Below are 17,625 nucleotides of genomic sequence, written 5' to 3'. Positions count from 1 at the left end.
TTTGTCAGCTTGTTGGCCTATTCATCCGCTATCCAACAAGCTAGAGTTTGTCAAAATCCATCCATGTTAAGTACCTTTAGACTTCGACACATGAGAGCCATGTCGGCTGGAGCTGACAGCCCTTGCTATGGGACTTACTGCACAAAAACGAAACTGGGGTCATCATGTACCTACGTCTGGGGCTCACTCCAAAAGTTTCAAGTCTGAAGCCTAAACGTTTCAGCTTGTTGGCCTATTCATCCGCTATCCAACAAGCTAGAGTTTGTCAAAATCCATCTATGTTTAAGGTACCTTTAGACTTCGACACATGAGAGCCATGTCGGCTGGAGCTGACAGCCCTTGCTATGGGACTTACTGCACAAAACGAAACTGGGGGCATCATGTACCTACGTCTGGGGCTCACTCCAAAAGTTTCAAGTCTGAACCTTGAACAACTTTGTCAGCTTGTTTGCCCTATTCATCCGCTATCCAACAAGCTAGAGTTTGTCAAAATCCATCCATGTTAAGGTACCTTAGACTTCGACACATGAGAGCCATGTCGGCTGGAGCTGACAGCCCTTGCTATGGGACTTACTGCACAAAACGAAACTGGGGCATCATGTCCTACGTCTGGAGCTCACTCCAAAAGTTTCAAGTCTGAAGCCTTGAAACTTTGTCAGCTTGTTGGCCTATTCATCCGCTATCCAACAAGCTAGAGTTTGTCAAAATCCATCCATGTTAAGGTACCTTTAGACTTCAGACACATGAGAGCCATGTCGGCTGGAGCTGACAGCCCTTGCTATGGGACTTACTGCACAAAACGAAACTGGGGCATCATGTACCTACGTCTGGGGCTCACTCCAAAAGTTTCAAGTCTGAAGCTTTGAAACTTTGTCAGCTTGTTGGCCTATTCATCCGCTATCCAACAAGCTAGAGTTTGTCAAAATCCATCCATGTTAAGGTCCTTTACTCGACACATGAGAAGCCATGTCGGCTGGCTGACAGCCCTTGCTATGGGACTTACTGCACAAAAACGAAACTGGGGGCATCATGTACCTACGTCTGGAGCTCACTCCAAAAGTTTCAAGTCTAAGCCTTGAATTTGTCAGCTTGTTGGCCTATTCATCCGCTATCCAACAAGCTAGAGTTTGTCAAAATCCATCCATGTTAAGTACCTTAAGACTTCGAACCATGAGAGCATGTCGGCTGGAGCTGACAGCCCTTGCTATGGTTACTGCACAAAACGAAACTGGGGGGCAATCATGTACCTACGTCTGGAGCTCACTCCAAAAGTTTCAAGTCTGAAGCCTTGAAACTTTGTCAGCTTGTTGGCCTATTCATCCGCTATCCATAAGCTAGAGTTTGTCAAAATCCATCCATGTTAAGGTACTTTAGACTTCGACACATGAGAGCCATGTCGGCTGGAGCTGACAGCCCTTGCTATGGGACTTACTGCACAAAAACGAAACTGGGGGCATCATGTACCTACGTCTGGGATTCACTCCAAAAGTTTCAAGTCTGAAGCCTTGAACTTGTCAGCTTGTTGGCCTATTCATCCGCTATCCAACAAGCTAGAGTTTGTCAAAATCCATCCATGTTAAGGTACCTTTAGACTTCGACACATGAGAGCCATGTCGGCTGGAGCTGACAGCCCTTGCTATGGGACTTACTGCACAAAAACGAAACTGGGGGCATCATGTACCTACGTCTGGAGCTCACTCCAAAAGTTTCAAGTCTGAAGCCTTGAAACTTTGTCAGCTTGTTGGCCTATTCATCCGCTATCCAACAAGCTAGAGTTTGTCAAAATCCATCCATGTTAAGGTACCTTTAGACTTCGACACATGAGAGCCATGTCGGCTGGAGCTGACAGCCCTTGCTATGGGACTTACTGCACAAAAACGAAACTGGGGGCATCATGTACCTACGTCTGGGCTCACTCCAAAGTTTCAAGTCTGAAGCCTTGAAACTTTGTCAGCTTGTTGGCCCTATCATCCGCTATCCAACAAGCTAGAGTTTGTCAAAATCCATCTGTTAAGGTACCTTTAGACTTACGACACATGAGAGCCATGTCGGCTGGAGCGGACAGCCCTTGCTATGGGACTTACTGCACAAAAACGAAACTGGGGGCATCATGTACCTACGTCTGGGGCTCACTCCAAAAGTTTCAGTCTGAAGCCTTGAACCTTGTCAGCTTGTTGGCCTATTCATCCGCTATCCAACAAGCTAGAGTTTGTCAAAATCCATCCATGGTTAAGGTACCTTTAGACTTCGACACATGAGAGCCATGTCGGCTGGAGCTGACAGCCCTTGCTATGGGACTTACTGCACAAAAACGAAACTGGGGGGCATCATGTACCTACGTCTGGGCTCACTCCAAAAGTTTCAAGTCTGAAGCCTTGAACTTTTGTCAGCTTGTTGGCCTATTCATCCGCTATCCAACAAGCTAGAGTTTGTCAAAATCCATCCATTTAAGGTACCTTTAGACTTCGACACATGAGAGCCATGTCGGCTGGCGCTGACAGCCCTTGCTATGGGACTTACTGCACAAAAACGAAACTGGGGCATCATGTACCTACGTCTGGGGCTCACTCCAAAAGTTTCAAGTCTGAAGCCTTGAACTTTGTCAGCTTGTTGGCCTATTCATCCGCTATCCAACAGCTAGAGTTGTCAAAATCCATCCATGTTAAGGTACCTTTAGACTTCGACACATGAGAGCCATGTCGGCTGAGCTGACAGCCCTTGCTATGGGACTTACTGCACAAAAACGAACTGGGGGCATCATGTACCTATGGGGGCGTCTGGGCTCACCCAAAATTTCAAGTCTGAAGCCTTGAAACTTTGTCAGCTTGTTGGCCTATTCATCCGCTATCCAACAAGCTAGAGTTGTCAAATCCATCCAGTTAAGGTACCTTAGACTTCGACACATGAGAGCCATGTCGGCTGGAGCGACAGCCTTGCTATGGGACTTACTGCACAAAAACGAAACTGGGGGCATCATGTACCTACGTCTGGAGCTCACTCCAAAAGTTTCAAGTCTGAAGCCTTGTCGACTTTGTCAGCTTGTTGGCCTATTCATCCGCTATCCAACAAGCTAGAGTTTGTCAAAATCCATCCATGTTAAGGTACCTTTAGACTTCGACACATGAGAGCCATGTCGGCTGGAGCTGACAAGCCCTTGCTATGGGACTTACTGCACAAAAACGAAACTGGGGGCATCATGTACCTACGTCTGGAGTCACTCCAAAGTTTCAAGTCTGAAGCCTTGAAATTTGTCAGCTTGTTGGCCTATTCATCCGCTATCCAACACAGCTAGAGTTTGTCAAAATCCATCCATGTTAAGGTACCTTTAGACTTCGACACATGAGAGCCATGTCGGCTGGAGCTGACAGCCCTTGCTATGGGACTTACTGCACAAAAAACGAAACTGGGGGCATCATGTACCTACGTCTGGAGCTCACTCCAAAAGTTTCAAGTCTGAAGCCTTGAAACTTTGTCAGCTTGTTGCCTATTCATCCGCTATCCAACAAGCTAGAGTTTGTCAAAATCCATCCATGTTAAGGTACCTTTAGACTTCGACACATGAGAGCCATGTCGGCTGGAGCTGACAGCCCTTGCTATGGGACTTACTGCACAAAACGAAACTGGGGGCATCATGTACCTACGTCTGGGGCTCACTCCAAAAGTTTCAAGTCTGAAGCCTTGAAACTTTGTCAGCTTGTTGGCCTATTCATCCGCTATCCAACAAGCTAGAGTTTGTCAAAATCCATGTTTAGGTACCTTTAGACTTCGACACATGAGAGCCATGTCGGCTGGAGCTGACAGCCCTTGCTATGGGACTCTGCACAAAAACGAAACTGGGGCATCATGTACCTACGTCTGGGGCTCACTCCAAAGTTTCAAGTCTGAAGCCTTGAAATTTGTCAGCTTGTGGCCTATTCATCCGCTATCCAACAAGCTAGAGTTTGTCAAAATCCATCCATGTTAAGGTACCTTTAGACTTCGACACATGAGAGCCATGTCGGCTGGAGCTGACAGCCCTTGCTATGGGACTTACTGCACAAAACGAACTGGGGGCATCATGTACCTACGTCTGGAGCTCACTCCAAAAGTTTCAAGTCTGAAGCCTTGAACTTGTCAGCTTGTTGGCCTATTCATCCGCTATCCAACAAGCTAGAGTTTGTCAAAATCCATCCATGTTAAGGTACCTTTAGACTTCGACACATGAGAGCCATGTCGGCTGGAGCTGACAGCCCTTGCTATGGGACTTACTGCACAAAAACGAAACTGGGGGCATCATGTACCTACGTCTGGGAGCTCACTCCAAAAGTTTCAAGTCTGAAGCCTTGAACTTGTCAGCTTTTGGCCTATCATCCGCTATCCAACAAGCTAGAGTTTGTCAAAATCCATCCATGTTAAGGTACCTTTAGACTTCGACACATGAGAGCCATGTCGGCTGGAGCTGACAGCCCTTGCTATGGGACTTACTGCACAAAACGAAACTGGGGCATCATGTACTACGTCTGGGGCTCACTCCAAAAGTTTCAGTCTGAAGCCTTGAAACTTTGTCAGCTTGTTGGCCTATTCATCCGCTATCCAACAAGCTAGAGTTTGTCAAAATCCATCCGGTTAAGGTACCTTTAGACTTCGACACATGAGAGCCATGTCGGCTGGAGCTGACAGCCCTTGCTATGGGACTTACTGCACAAAAACGAAACTGGGCATCATGTACCTACGTCTGGGGCTCACTCCAAAAGTTTCAAGTCTGAAGCCTTAAATTTGTCAGCTTGTTGGCCTATTCATCCGCTATCCAACAAGCTAGAGTTTGTCAAATCCATCCATGTTAAGGTACCTTTAGACTTCGACACATGAGAGCCATGTCGGCTGGAGCTGACAGCCCTTGCTATGGGACTTACTGCACAAAACGAAACTGGGGGCATCATGTACCTACGTCTGGAGCTCACTCCAAAAGTTTCAAGTCTGAAGCCTTGAAATTTGTCAGCTTGTTGGCCTATTCATCCGCTATCCAACAAGCTAGAGTTTGTCAAAATCCATCCATGTTAAGGTACCTTTAGACTTCGACACATGAGAGCCATGTCGGCTGGAGCTGACAGCCCTTGCTATGGGACTTACTGCACAAAAACGAAACTGGGGGCATCATGTACCTACGTCTGGGCTCACTCCAAAAGTTTCAAGTCTGAAGCCTTGAAACTTTGTCAGCTTGTTGGCCTATTCATCCGCTATCCAACAAGCTAGAGTTTGTCAAAATCCATCCATGTTAAGTACCTTTAGACTTCGACACATGAGAGCCATGTCGGCTGGAGCTGACAGCCCTTGCTATGGGACTTACTGCACAAAAACGAAACTGGGGGCATCATGTACCTACGTCTGGGGCTCACTCCAAAAGTTTCAAGTCTGAAGCCTTGAAATTTGTCAGCTTGTTGGCCTATTCATCCGCTATCCAACAAGCTAGAGTTTGTCAAAATCCATCCATGTTAAGGTACCTTTAGACTTCGACACATGAGAGCCATGTCGGCTGGAGCTGACAGCCCTTGCTATGGGACTTACTGCACAAAAACGAAACTGGGGGCATCATGTACCTACGTCTGGGGCTCACTCCAAAGTTTCAAGTCTGAAGCCTTGAACTTTGTCAGCTTGTTGGCCTATTCATCCGCTATCCAACAAGCTAGAGTTTGTCAAAATCCATCCATGTTAAGTACCTTTAGACTTCGACACATGAGAGCCATGTCGGCTGGAGCTGACAGCCCTTGCTATGGGACTTACTGCACAAAAACGAAACTGGGGGCATCATGTACCTACGTCTGGAGCTCACTCCAAAAGTTTCAAGTCTGAAGCCTTGAAACTTTGTCAGCTTGTTGGCCTATTCATCCGCTATCCAACAAGCTAGAGTTTGTCAAAATCCATCCATGTTAAGGTACCTTTAGACTTCGACACATGAGAGCCATGTCGGCTGGAGCTGACAGCCCTTGCTATGGGACTTACTGCACAAAAACGAAACTGGGGGCATCATGTACCTACGTCTGGAGCTCACTCCAAAAGTTTCAAGTCTGAAGCCTTGAAACTTGTCAGCTGTTGGCCTATTCATCCGCTATCCAACACTAGAGTTTTGTCAAATCCATCCATGTTAAGGTACCTTTAGACTTCGACACATGAGAGCCATGTCGGCTGGAGCTGACAGCCCTTGCTATGGGACTTACTGCACAAAACGAACTGGGGGCATCATGTACCTACGTCTGGGGCTCACTCCAAAAGTTTCAAGTCTGAAGCCTTGAAACTTTGTCAGCTGTTGGCCTATTCATCCGCTATCCAACAAGCTAGAGTTTGTCAAAATCCATCCATGTTAAGGTACCTTTAGACTTCGACACATGAGAGCCATGTCGGCTGGAGCTGACAGCCCTTGCTATGGGACTTACTGCACAAAAACGAAACTGGGGGCATCATGTACCTACGTCTGGGCTCACTCCAAAAGTTTCAAGTCTGAAGCCTTGAAACTTTGTCAGCTTGTTGGCCTATTCATCGCTATCCAACAAGCTAGAGTTTGTCAAAATCCATCCATGTTAAGGTACCTTTAGACTTCGACACATGAGAGCCATGTCGGCTGGAGCTGACAGCCCTTGCTATGGACTTACTGCACAAAACGAAACTGGGGGCATCATGTACCTACGTCTGGAGGCTCACTCCAAAAGTTTCAAGTCTGAAGCCTTGAAACTTTGTCAGCTTGTTGGCCTATTCATCCGCTATCCAACAAGCTAGAGTTTGTCAAAATCCATCCATGTTAAGGTACCTTTAGACTTCGACACATGAGAGCCATGTCGGCTGGAGCTGACAGCCCTTGCTATGGGACTTACTGCACAAAAACGAAACTGGGGGCATCATGTACCTACGTCTGGGCTCACTCCAAAAGTTTTCAAGTCTGAAGCCTTGAAACTTTGTCAGCTTGTTGGCCTATTCATCCGCTATCCAACAAGCTAGAGTTTGTCAAAATCCATCCATGTTAAGGTACCTTTAGACTTCGACACATGAGAGCCATGTCGGCTGGAGCTGACAGCCCTTGCTATGGGACTTACTGCACAAAAACGAAACTGGGGGCATCATGTACCTACGTCTGGGGCTCACTCCAAAGTTTCAAGTCTGAAGCCTTGAAACTTTGTCAGCTTGTTGGCCTATTCATCCGCTATCCAACAAGCTAGAGTTTGTCAAAATCCATCCATGTTAAGGTACCTTTAGACTTCGACACATGAGAGCCATGTCGGCTGGAGCTGACAGCCCTTGCTATGGGACTTACTGCACAAAAACGAAACTGGGGCATCATGTACCTACGTCTGGAGGCTCACTCCAAAAGTTTCAAGTCTGAAGCCTTGAAACTTTGTCAGCTTGTTGGCCTATTCATCCGCTATCCAACAAGCTAGAGTTTGTCAAAATCCATCCATGTTAAGGTACCTTTAGACTTCGACACATGAGAGCCATGTCGGCTGGAGCTGACAGCCCTTGCTATGGGACTTACTGCACAAAAACGAAACTGGGGGCATCATGTACCTACGTCTGGGGCTCACTCCAAAAGTTTCAAGTCTGAAGCCTTGAAACTTTGTCAGCTTGTTGGCCTATTCATCCGCTATCCAACAAGCTAGAGTTTGTCAAAATCCATCCATGTTAAGGTACCTTTAGACTTCGACACATGAGAGCCATGTCGGCTGGAGCTGACAGCCCTTGCTATGGGACTTACTGCACAAAAACGAAACTGGGGGCATCATGTACCTACGTCTGGAGCTCACTCCAAAAGTTTCAAGTCTGAAGCCTTGAAACTTTGTCAGCTTGTTGGCCTATTCATCCGCTATCCAACAAGCTAGAGTTTGTCAAAATCCATCCATGTTAAGGTACCTTTAGACTTCGACACATGAGAGCCATGTCGGCTGGAGCTGACAGCCCTTGCTATGGGACTTACTGCACAAAAACGAAACTGGGGGCATCATGTACCTACGTCTGGGGCTCACTCCAAAAGTTTCAAGTCTGAAGCCTTGAAACTTTGTCAGCTTGTTGGCCTATTCATCCGCTATCCAACAAGCTAGAGTTTGTCAAAATCCATCCATGTTAAGGTACCTTTAGACTTCGACACATGAGAGCCATGTCGGCTGGAGCTGACAGCCCTTGCTATGGGACTTACTGCACAAAAACGAAACTGGGGGCATCATGTACCTACGTCTGGAGCTCACTCCAAAAGTTTCAAGTCTGAAGCCTTAACTTTGTCAGCTGTTGGCCTATTCATCCGCTATCCAACAAGCTAGAGTTTGTCAAAATCCATCCATGTTAAGGTACCTTTAGACTTCGACACATGAGAGCCATGTCGGCTGGAGCTGACAGCCCTTGCTATGGGACTTACTGCACAAAAACGAAACTGGGGGCATCATGTACCTACGTCTGGGGCTCACTCCAAAGTTTCAAGTCTGAAGCCTTGAAACTTTGTCAGCTTGTTGGCCTATTCATCCGCTATCCAACAAGCTAGAGTTTGTCAAAATCCTCCATGTTAAGGTACCTTTAGACTTCGACACATGAGAGCCATGTCGGCTGGAGCTGACAGCCCTTGCTATGGGACTTACTGCACAAAAACGAAACTGGGGGCATCATGTACCTACGTCTGGAGCTCACTCCAAAAGTTTCAAGTCTGAAGCCTTGAAACTTTGTCAGCTTGTTGGCCTATTCATCCGCTATCCAACAAGCTAGAGTTTGTCAAAATCCATCCATGTTAAGGTACCTTTAGACTTCGACACATGAGAGCCATGTCGGCTGGAGCTGACAGCCTTGCTATGGACTTACTGCACAAAACGAAACTGGGGGCATCATGTACCTACGTCTGGGCTCACTCCAAAAGTTTCAAGTCTGAAGCCTTGAAACTTGTCAGCTTGTTGGCCTATTCATCCGCTATCCAACAAGCTAGAGTTTGTCAAAATCCATCCATGTTAAGGTACCTTTAGACTTCGACACATGAGAGCCATGTCGGCTGGAGCTGACAGCCCTTGCTATGGGACTTACTGCACAAAAACGAAACTGGGGGCATCATGTACCTACGTCTGGGCTCACTCAAAGTTTCAAGTCTGAAGCCTTGAAACTTTGTCAGCTTGTTGGCCTATTCATCCGCTATCCAACAAGCTAGAGTTTGTCAAAATCCATCCATGTTAAGGTACCTTTAGACTTCGACACATGAGAGCCATGTCGGCTGGAGCTGACAGCCCTTGCTATGGGACTTACTGCACAAAAACGAAACTGGGGCATCATGTACCTACGTCTGGGGCTCACTCCAAAAGTTTCAAGTCTGAAGCCTTGAAACTTTGTCAGCTTGTTGGCCTATTCATCCGCTATCCAACAAGCTAGAGTTTGTCAAAATCCATCCATGTTAAGGTACCTTTAGACTTCGACACATGAGAGCCATGTCGGCTGGAGCTGACAGCCCTTGCTATGGGACTTACTGCACAAAAACGAAACTGGGGGCATCATGTACCTACGTCTGGGGCTCACTCCAAAAGTTTCAAGTCTGAAGCCTTGAAACTTTGTCAGCTTGTTGGCCTATTCATCCGCTATCCAACAAGCTAGAGTTTGTCAAAATCCATCCATGTTAAGGTACCTTTAGACTTCGACACATGAGAGCCATGTCGGCTGGAGCTGACAGCCCTTGCTATGGTTACTGCACAAAAAACGAAACTGGGGGCATCATGTACCTACGTCTGGAGCTCACTCCAAAAGTTTCAAGTCTGAAGCCTTGAAACTTTGTCAGCTTGTTGGCCTATTCATCCGCTATCCAACAAGCTAGAGTTTGTCAAAATCCATCCATGTTAAGGTACCTTTAGACTTCGACACATGAGAGCCATGTCGGCTGGAGCTGACAGCCCTTGCTATGGGACTTACTGCACAAAAACGAAACTGGGGGCATCATGTACCTACGTCTGGGCTCACTCCAAAAGTTTCAAGTCTGAAGCCTTGAAACTTTGTCAGCTGTTGGCCTATTCATCCGCTATCCAACAAGCTAGAGTTTGTCAAAATCCATCCATGTTAAGGTACCTTTAGACTTCGACACATGAGAGCCATGTCGGCTGGAGCTGACAGCCCTTGCTATGGGACTTACTGCACAAAAACGAAACTGGGGGCATCATGTACCTACGTCTGGAGCTCACTCCAAAGTTTCAAGTCTGAAGCCTTGAAACTTTGTCAGCTTGTTGGCCTATTCATCCGCTATCCAACAAGCTAGAGTTTGTCAAATCCATCCATGTTAAGGTACCTTTAGACTTCGACACATGAGAGCCATGTCGGCTGGAGCTGACAGCCTTGCTATGGGACTTACTGCACAAAACGAAACTGGGGGCATCATGTACCTACGTCTGGAGCTCACTCCAAAAGTTTCAAGTCTGAAGCCTTGAAACTTTGTCAGCTTGTTGGCCTATTCATCCGCTATCCAACAAGCTAGAGTTTGTCAAAATCCATCCATGTTAAGGTACCTTTAGACTTCGACACATGAAGCCATGTCGGCTGGAGCTGACAGCCCTTGCTATGGGACTTACTGCACAAAAACGAAACTGGGGGCATCATGTACCTACGTCTGGAGCTCACTCCAAAAGTTTCAAGTCTGAAGCCTTGAAACTTTGTCAGCTTGTTGGCCTATTCATCCGCTATCCACCAGCTAGAGTTTGTCAAAATCCATCCATGTTAAGGTACCTTTAGACTTCGACACATGAGAGCCATGTCGGCTGGAGCTGACAGCCCTTGCTATGGGACTTACTGCACAAAAACGAAACTGGGGGCATCATGTACCTACGTCTGGAGCTCACTCCAAAAGTTTCAAGTCTGAAGCCTTGAAACTTTGTCAGCTTGTTGGCCTATTCATCCGCTATCCAACAAGCTAGAGTTTGTCAAAATCCATCCATGTTAAGGTACCTTTAGACTTCGACACATGAGAGCCATGTCGGCTGGAGCTGACAGCCCTTGCTATGGGACTTACTGCACAAAAACGAAACTGGGGGCATCATGTACCTACGTCTGGAGCTCACTCCAAAAGTTTCAAGTCTGAAGCCTTGAAACTTTGTCAGCTTGTTGGCCTATTCATCCGCTATCCAACAAGCTAGAGTTTGTCAAAATCCATCCATGTTAAGGTACCTTTAGACTTCGACACATGAGAGCCATGTCGGCTGGAGCTGACAGCCCTTGCTATGGGACTTACTGCACAAAAACGAAACTGGGGCATCATGTACCTACGTCTGGGCTCACTCCAAAAGTTTCAAGTCTGAAGCCTTGAAACTTTGTCAGCTTGTTGGCCTATTCATCCGCTATCCAACAAGCTAGAGTTTGTCAAAATCCATCCATGTTAAGGTACCTTTAGACTTCGACACATGAGAGCCATGTCGGCTGGAGCTGACAGCCCTTGCTATGGGACTTACTGCACAAAAACGAAACTGGGGCATCATGTACCTACGTCTGGGGCTCACTCCAAAAGTTTCAAGTCTGAAGCCTTGAAACTTTGTCAGCTTGTTGGCCTATTCATCCGCTATCCAACAAGCTAGAGTTTGTCAAAATCCATCCATGTTAAGGTACCTTTAGACTTCGACACATGAGAGCCATGTCGGCTGGAGCTGACAGCCCTTGCTATGGGACTTACTGCACAAAAACGAAACTGGGGGCATCATGTACCTACGTCTGGGCTCACTCCAAAAGTTTCAAGTCTGAAGCCTTGAAACTTTGTCAGCTTGTTGGCCTATTCATCCGCTATCCAACAAGCTAGAGTTTGTCAAAATCCATCCATGTTAAGGTACCTTTAGACTTCGACACATGAGAGCCATGTCGGCTGGAGCTGACAGCCCTTGCTATGGGACTTACTGCACAAAAACGAAACTGGGGGCATCATGTACCTACGTCTGGGCTCACTCCAAAAGTTTCAAGTCTGAAGCCTTGAAACTTTGTCAGCTTGTTGGCCTATTCATCCGCTATCCAACAAGCTAGAGTTTGTCAAAATCCATCCATGTTAAGGTACCTTTAGACTTCGACACATGAGAGCCATGTCGGCTGGAGCTGACAGCCCTTGCTATGGGACTTACTGCACAAAAACGAAACTGGGGGCATCATGTACCTACGTCTGGGGCTCACTCCAAAAGTTTCAAGTCTGAAGCCTTGAAACTTTGTCAGCTTGTTGGCCTATTCATCCGCTATCCAACAAGCTAGAGTTTGTCAAAATCCATCCATGTTAAGGTACCTTTAGACTTCGACACATGAGAGCCATGTCGGCTGGAGCTGACAGCCCTTGCTATGGGACTTACTGCACAAAAACGAAACTGGGGGCATCATGTACCTACGTCTGGAGCTCACTCCAAAAGTTTCAAGTCTGAAGCCTTGAAACTTTGTCAGCTTGTTGGCCTATTCATCCGCTATCCAACAAGCTAGAGTTTGTCAAAATCCATCCATGTTAAGGTACCTTTAGACTTCGACACATGAGAGCCATGTCGGCTGGAGCTGACAGCCCTTGCTATGGGACTTACTGCACAAAAACGAAACTGGGGGCATCATGTACCTACGTCTGGGGCTCACTCCAAAAGTTTCAAGTCTGAAGCCTTGAAACTTTGTCAGCTTGTTGGCCTATTCATCCGCTATCCAACAAGCTAGAGTTTGTCAAAATCCATCCATGTTAAGGTACCTTTAGACTTCGACACATGAGAGCCATGTCGGCTGGAGCTGACAGCCCTTGCTATGGGACTTACTGCACAAAAACGAAACTGGGGGCATCATGTACCTACGTCTGGAGCTCACTCCAAAAGTTTCAAGTCTGAAGCCTTGAAACTTTGTCAGCTTGTTGGCCTATTCATCCGCTATCCAACAAGCTAGAGTTTGTCAAAATCCATCCATGTTAAGGTACCTTTAGACTTCGACACATGAGAGCCATGTCGGCTGGAGCTGACAGCCCTTGCTATGGGACTTACTGCACAAAAACGAAACTGGGGGCATCATGTACCTACGTCTGGGGCTCACTCCAAAAGTTTCAAGTCTGAAGCCTTGAAACTTTGTCAGCTTGTTGGCCTATTCATCCGCTATCCAACAAGCTAGAGTTTGTCAAAATCCATCCATGTTAAGGTACCTTTAGACTTCGACACATGAGAGCCATGTCGGCTGGAGCTGACAGCCCTTGCTATGGGACTTACTGCACAAAAACGAAACTGGGGGCATCATGTACCTACGTCTGGGCTCACTCCAAAAGTTTCAAGTCTGAAGCCTTGAAACTTTGTCAGCTTGTTGGCCTATTCATCCGCTATCCAACAAGCTAGAGTTTGTCAAAATCCATCCATGTTAAGGTACCTTTAGACTTCGACACATGAGAGCCATGTCGGCTGGAGCTGACAGCCCTTGCTATGGGACTTACTGCACAAAAACGAAACTGGGGGCATCATGTACCTACGTCTGGGCTCACTCCAAAGTTTCAAGTCTGAAGCCTTGAAACTTTGTCAGCTTGTTGGCCTATTCATCCGCTATCCAACAAGCTAGAGTTTGTCAAAATCCATCCATGTTAAGGTACCTTTAGACTTCGACACATGAGAGCCATGTCGGCTGGAGCTGACAGCCCTTGCTATGGGACTTACTGCACAAAAACGAAACTGGGGGCATCATGTACCTACGTCTGGAGCTCACTCCAAAAGTTTCAAGTCTGAAGCCTTGAAACTTTGTCAGCTTGTTGGCCTATTCATCCGCTATCCAACAAGCTAGAGTTTGTCAAAATCCATCCATGTTAAGGTACCTTTAGACTTCGACACATGAGAGCCATGTCGGCTGGAGCTGACAGCCCTTGCTATGGGACTTACTGCACAAAAACGAAACTGGGGGCATCATGTACCTACGTCTGGAGCTCACTCCAAAAGTTTCAAGTCTGAAGCCTTGAAACTTTGTCAGCTTGTTGGCCTATTCATCCGCTATCCAACAAGCTAGAGTTTGTCAAAATCCATCCATGTTAAGGTACCTTTAGACTTCGACACATGAGAGCCATGTCGGCTGGAGCTGACAGCCCTTGCTATGGGACTTACTGCACAAAAACGAAACTGGGGGCATCATGTACCTACGTCTGGGGCTCACTCCAAAAGTTTCAAGTCTGAAGCCTTGAAACTTTGTCAGCTTGTTGGCCTATTCATCCGCTATCCAACAAGCTAGAGTTTGTCAAAATCCATCCATGTTAAGGTACCTTTAGACTTCGACACATGAGAGCCATGTCGGCTGGAGCTGACAGCCCTTGCTATGGGACTTACTGCACAAAAACGAAACTGGGGGCATCATGTACCTACGTCTGGAGCTCACTCCAAAAGTTTCAAGTCTGAAGCCTTGAAACTTTGTCAGCTTGTTGGCCTATTCATCCGCTATCCAACAAGCTAGAGTTTGTCAAAATCCATCCATGTTAAGGTACCTTTAGACTTCGACACATGAGAGCCATGTCGGCTGGAGCTGACAGCCCTTGCTATGGGACTTACTGCACAAAAACGAAACTGGGGGCATCATGTACCTACGTCTGGAGCTCACTCCAAAAGTTTCAAGTCTGAAGCCTTGAAACTTTGTCAGCTTGTTGGCCTATTCATCCGCTATCCAACAAGCTAGAGTTTGTCAAAATCCATCCATGTTAAGGTACCTTTAGACTTCGACACATGAGAGCCATGTCGGCTGGAGCTGACAGCCCTTGCTATGGGACTTACTGCACAAAAACGAAACTGGGGGCATCATGTACCTACGTCTGGGGCTCACTCCAAAAGTTTCAAGTCTGAAGCCTTGAAACTTTGTCAGCTTGTTGGCCTATTCATCCGCTATCCAACAAGCTAGAGTTTGTCAAAATCCATCCATGTTAAGGTACCTTTAGACTTCGACACATGAGAGCCATGTCGGCTGGAGCTGACAGCCCTTGCTATGGGACTTACTGCACAAAAACGAAACTGGGGGCATCATGTACCTACGTCTGGAGCTCACTCCAAAAGTTTCAAGTCTGAAGCCTTGAAACTTTGTCAGCTTGTTGGCCTATTCATCCGCTATCCAACAAGCTAGAGTTTGTCAAAATCCATCCATGTTAAGGTACCTTTAGACTTCGACACATGAGAGCCATGTCGGCTGGAGCTGACAGCCCTTGCTATGGGACTTACTGCACAAAAACGAAACTGGGGGCATCATGTACCTACGTCTGAGGCTCACTCCAAAAGTTTCAAGTCTGAAGCCTTGAAACTTTGTCAGCTTGTTGGCCTATTCATCCGCTATCCAACAAGCTAGAGTTTGTCAAAATCCATCCATGTTAAGGTACCTTTAGACTTCGACACATGAGAGCCATGTCGGCTGGAGCTGACAGCCCTTGCTATGGGACTTACTGCACAAAAACGAAACTGGGGGCATCATGTACCTACGTCTGGAGCTCACTCCAAAAGTTTCAAGTCTGAAGCCTTGAAACTTTGTCAGCTTGTTGGCCTATTCATCCGCTATCCAACAAGCTAGAGTTTGTCAAAATCCATCCATGTTAAGGTACCTTTAGACTTCGACACATGAGAGCCATGTCGGCTGGAGCTGACAGCCCTTGCTATGGGACTTACTGCACAAAAACGAAACTGGGGGCATCATGTACCTACGTCTGGAGCTCACTCCAAAAGTTTCAAGTCTGAAGCCTTGAAACTTTGTCAGCTTGTTGGCCTATTCATCCGCTATCCAACAAGCTAGAGTTTGTCAAAATCCATCCATGTTAAGGTACCTTTAGACTTCGACACATGAGAGCCATGTCGGCTGGAGCTGACAGCCCTTGCTATGGGACTTACTGCACAAAAACGAAACTGGGGGCATCATGTACCTACGTCTGGGGCTCACTCCAAAAGTTTCAAGTCTGAAGCCTTGAAACTTTGTCAGCTTGTTGGCCTATTCATCCGCTATCCAACAAGCTAGAGTTTGTCAAAATCCATCCATGTTAAGGTACCTTTAGACTTCGACACATGAGAGCCATGTCGGCTGGAGCTGACAGCCCTTGCTATGGGACTTACTGCACAAAAACGAAACTGGGGGCATCATGTACCTACGTCTGGAGCTCACTCCAAAAGTTTCAAGTCTGAAGCCTTGAAACTTTGTCAGCTTGTTGGCCTATTCATCCGCTATCCAACAAGCTAGAGTTTGTCAAAATCCATCCATGTTAAGGTACCTTTAGACTTCGACACATGAGAGCCATGTCGGCTGGAGCTGACAGCCCTTGCTATGGGACTTACTGCACAAAAACGAAACTGGGGGCATCATGTACCTACGTCTGGAGCTCACTCCAAAAGTTTCAAGTCTGAAGCCTTGAAACTTTGTCAGCTTGTTGGCCTATTCATCCGCTATCCAACAAGCTAGAGTTTGTCAAAATCCATCCATGTTAAGGTACCTTTAGACTTCGACACATGAGAGCCATGTCGGCTGGAGCTGACAGCCCTTGCTATGGGACTTACTGCACAAAAACGAAACTGGGGGCATCATGTACCTACGTCTGGAGCTCACTCCAAAAGTTTCAAGTCTGAAGCCTTGAAACTTTGTCAGCTTGTTGGCCTATTCATCCGCTATCCAACAAGCTAGAGTTTGTCAAAATCCATCCATGTTAAGGTACCTTTAGACTTCGACACATGAGAGCCATGTCGGCTGGAGCTGACAGCCCTTGCTATGGGACTTACTGCACAAAAACGAAACTGGGGGCATCATGTACCTACGTCTGGAGCTCACTCCAAAAGTTTCAAGTCTGAAGCCTTGAAACTTTGTCAGCTTGTTGGCCTATTCATCCGCTATCCAACAAGCTAGAGTTTGTCAAAATCCATCCATGTTAAGGTACCTTTAGACTTCGACACATGAGAGCCATGTCGGCTGGAGCTGACAGCCCTTGCTATGGGACTTACTGCACAAAAACGAAACTGGGGGCATCATGTACCTACGTCTGGAGCTCACTCCAAAAGTTTCAAGTCTGAAGCCTTGAAACTTTGTCAGCTTGTTGGCCTATTCATCCGCTATCCAACAAGCTAGAGTTTGTCAAAATCCATCCATGTTAAGGTACCTTTAGACTTCGACACATGAGAGCCATGTCGGCTGGAGCTGACAGCCCTTGCTATGGGACTTACTGCACAAAAACGAAACTGGGGGCATCATGTACCTACGTCTGGGCTCACTCCAAAAGTTTCAAGTCTGAAGCCTTGAAACTTTGTCAGCTTGTTGGCCTATTCATCCGCTATCCAACAAGCTAGAGTTTGTCAAAATCCATCCATGTTAAGGTACCTTTAGACTTCGACACATGAGAGCCATGTCGGCTGGAGCTGACAGCCCTTGCTATGGGACTTACTGCACAAAAACGAAACTGGGGGCATCATGTACCTACGTCTGGGCTCACTCCAAAAGTTTCAAGTCTGAAGCCTTGAAACTTTGTCAGCTTGTTGGCCTATTCATCCGCTATCCAACAAGCTAGAGTTTGTCAAAATCCATCCATGTTAAGGTACCTTTAGACTTCGACACATGAGAGCCATGTCGGCTGGAGCTGACAGCCCTTGCTATGGGACTTACTGCACAAAAACGAAACTGGGGGCATCATGTACCTACGTCTGGAGCTCACTCCAAAAGTTTCAAGTCTGAAGCCTTGAAACTTTG

This window comes from Patiria miniata, unplaced genomic scaffold (assembly GCF_015706575.1).
Source record: "Patiria miniata isolate m_02_andy unplaced genomic scaffold, ASM1570657v1 HiC_scaffold_14, whole genome shotgun sequence".
In the NCBI taxonomy this organism is placed as follows: Eukaryota; Metazoa; Echinodermata; class Asteroidea; order Valvatida; family Asterinidae; genus Patiria; species Patiria miniata.
This window is presented reverse-complemented; position numbering follows the sequence as displayed.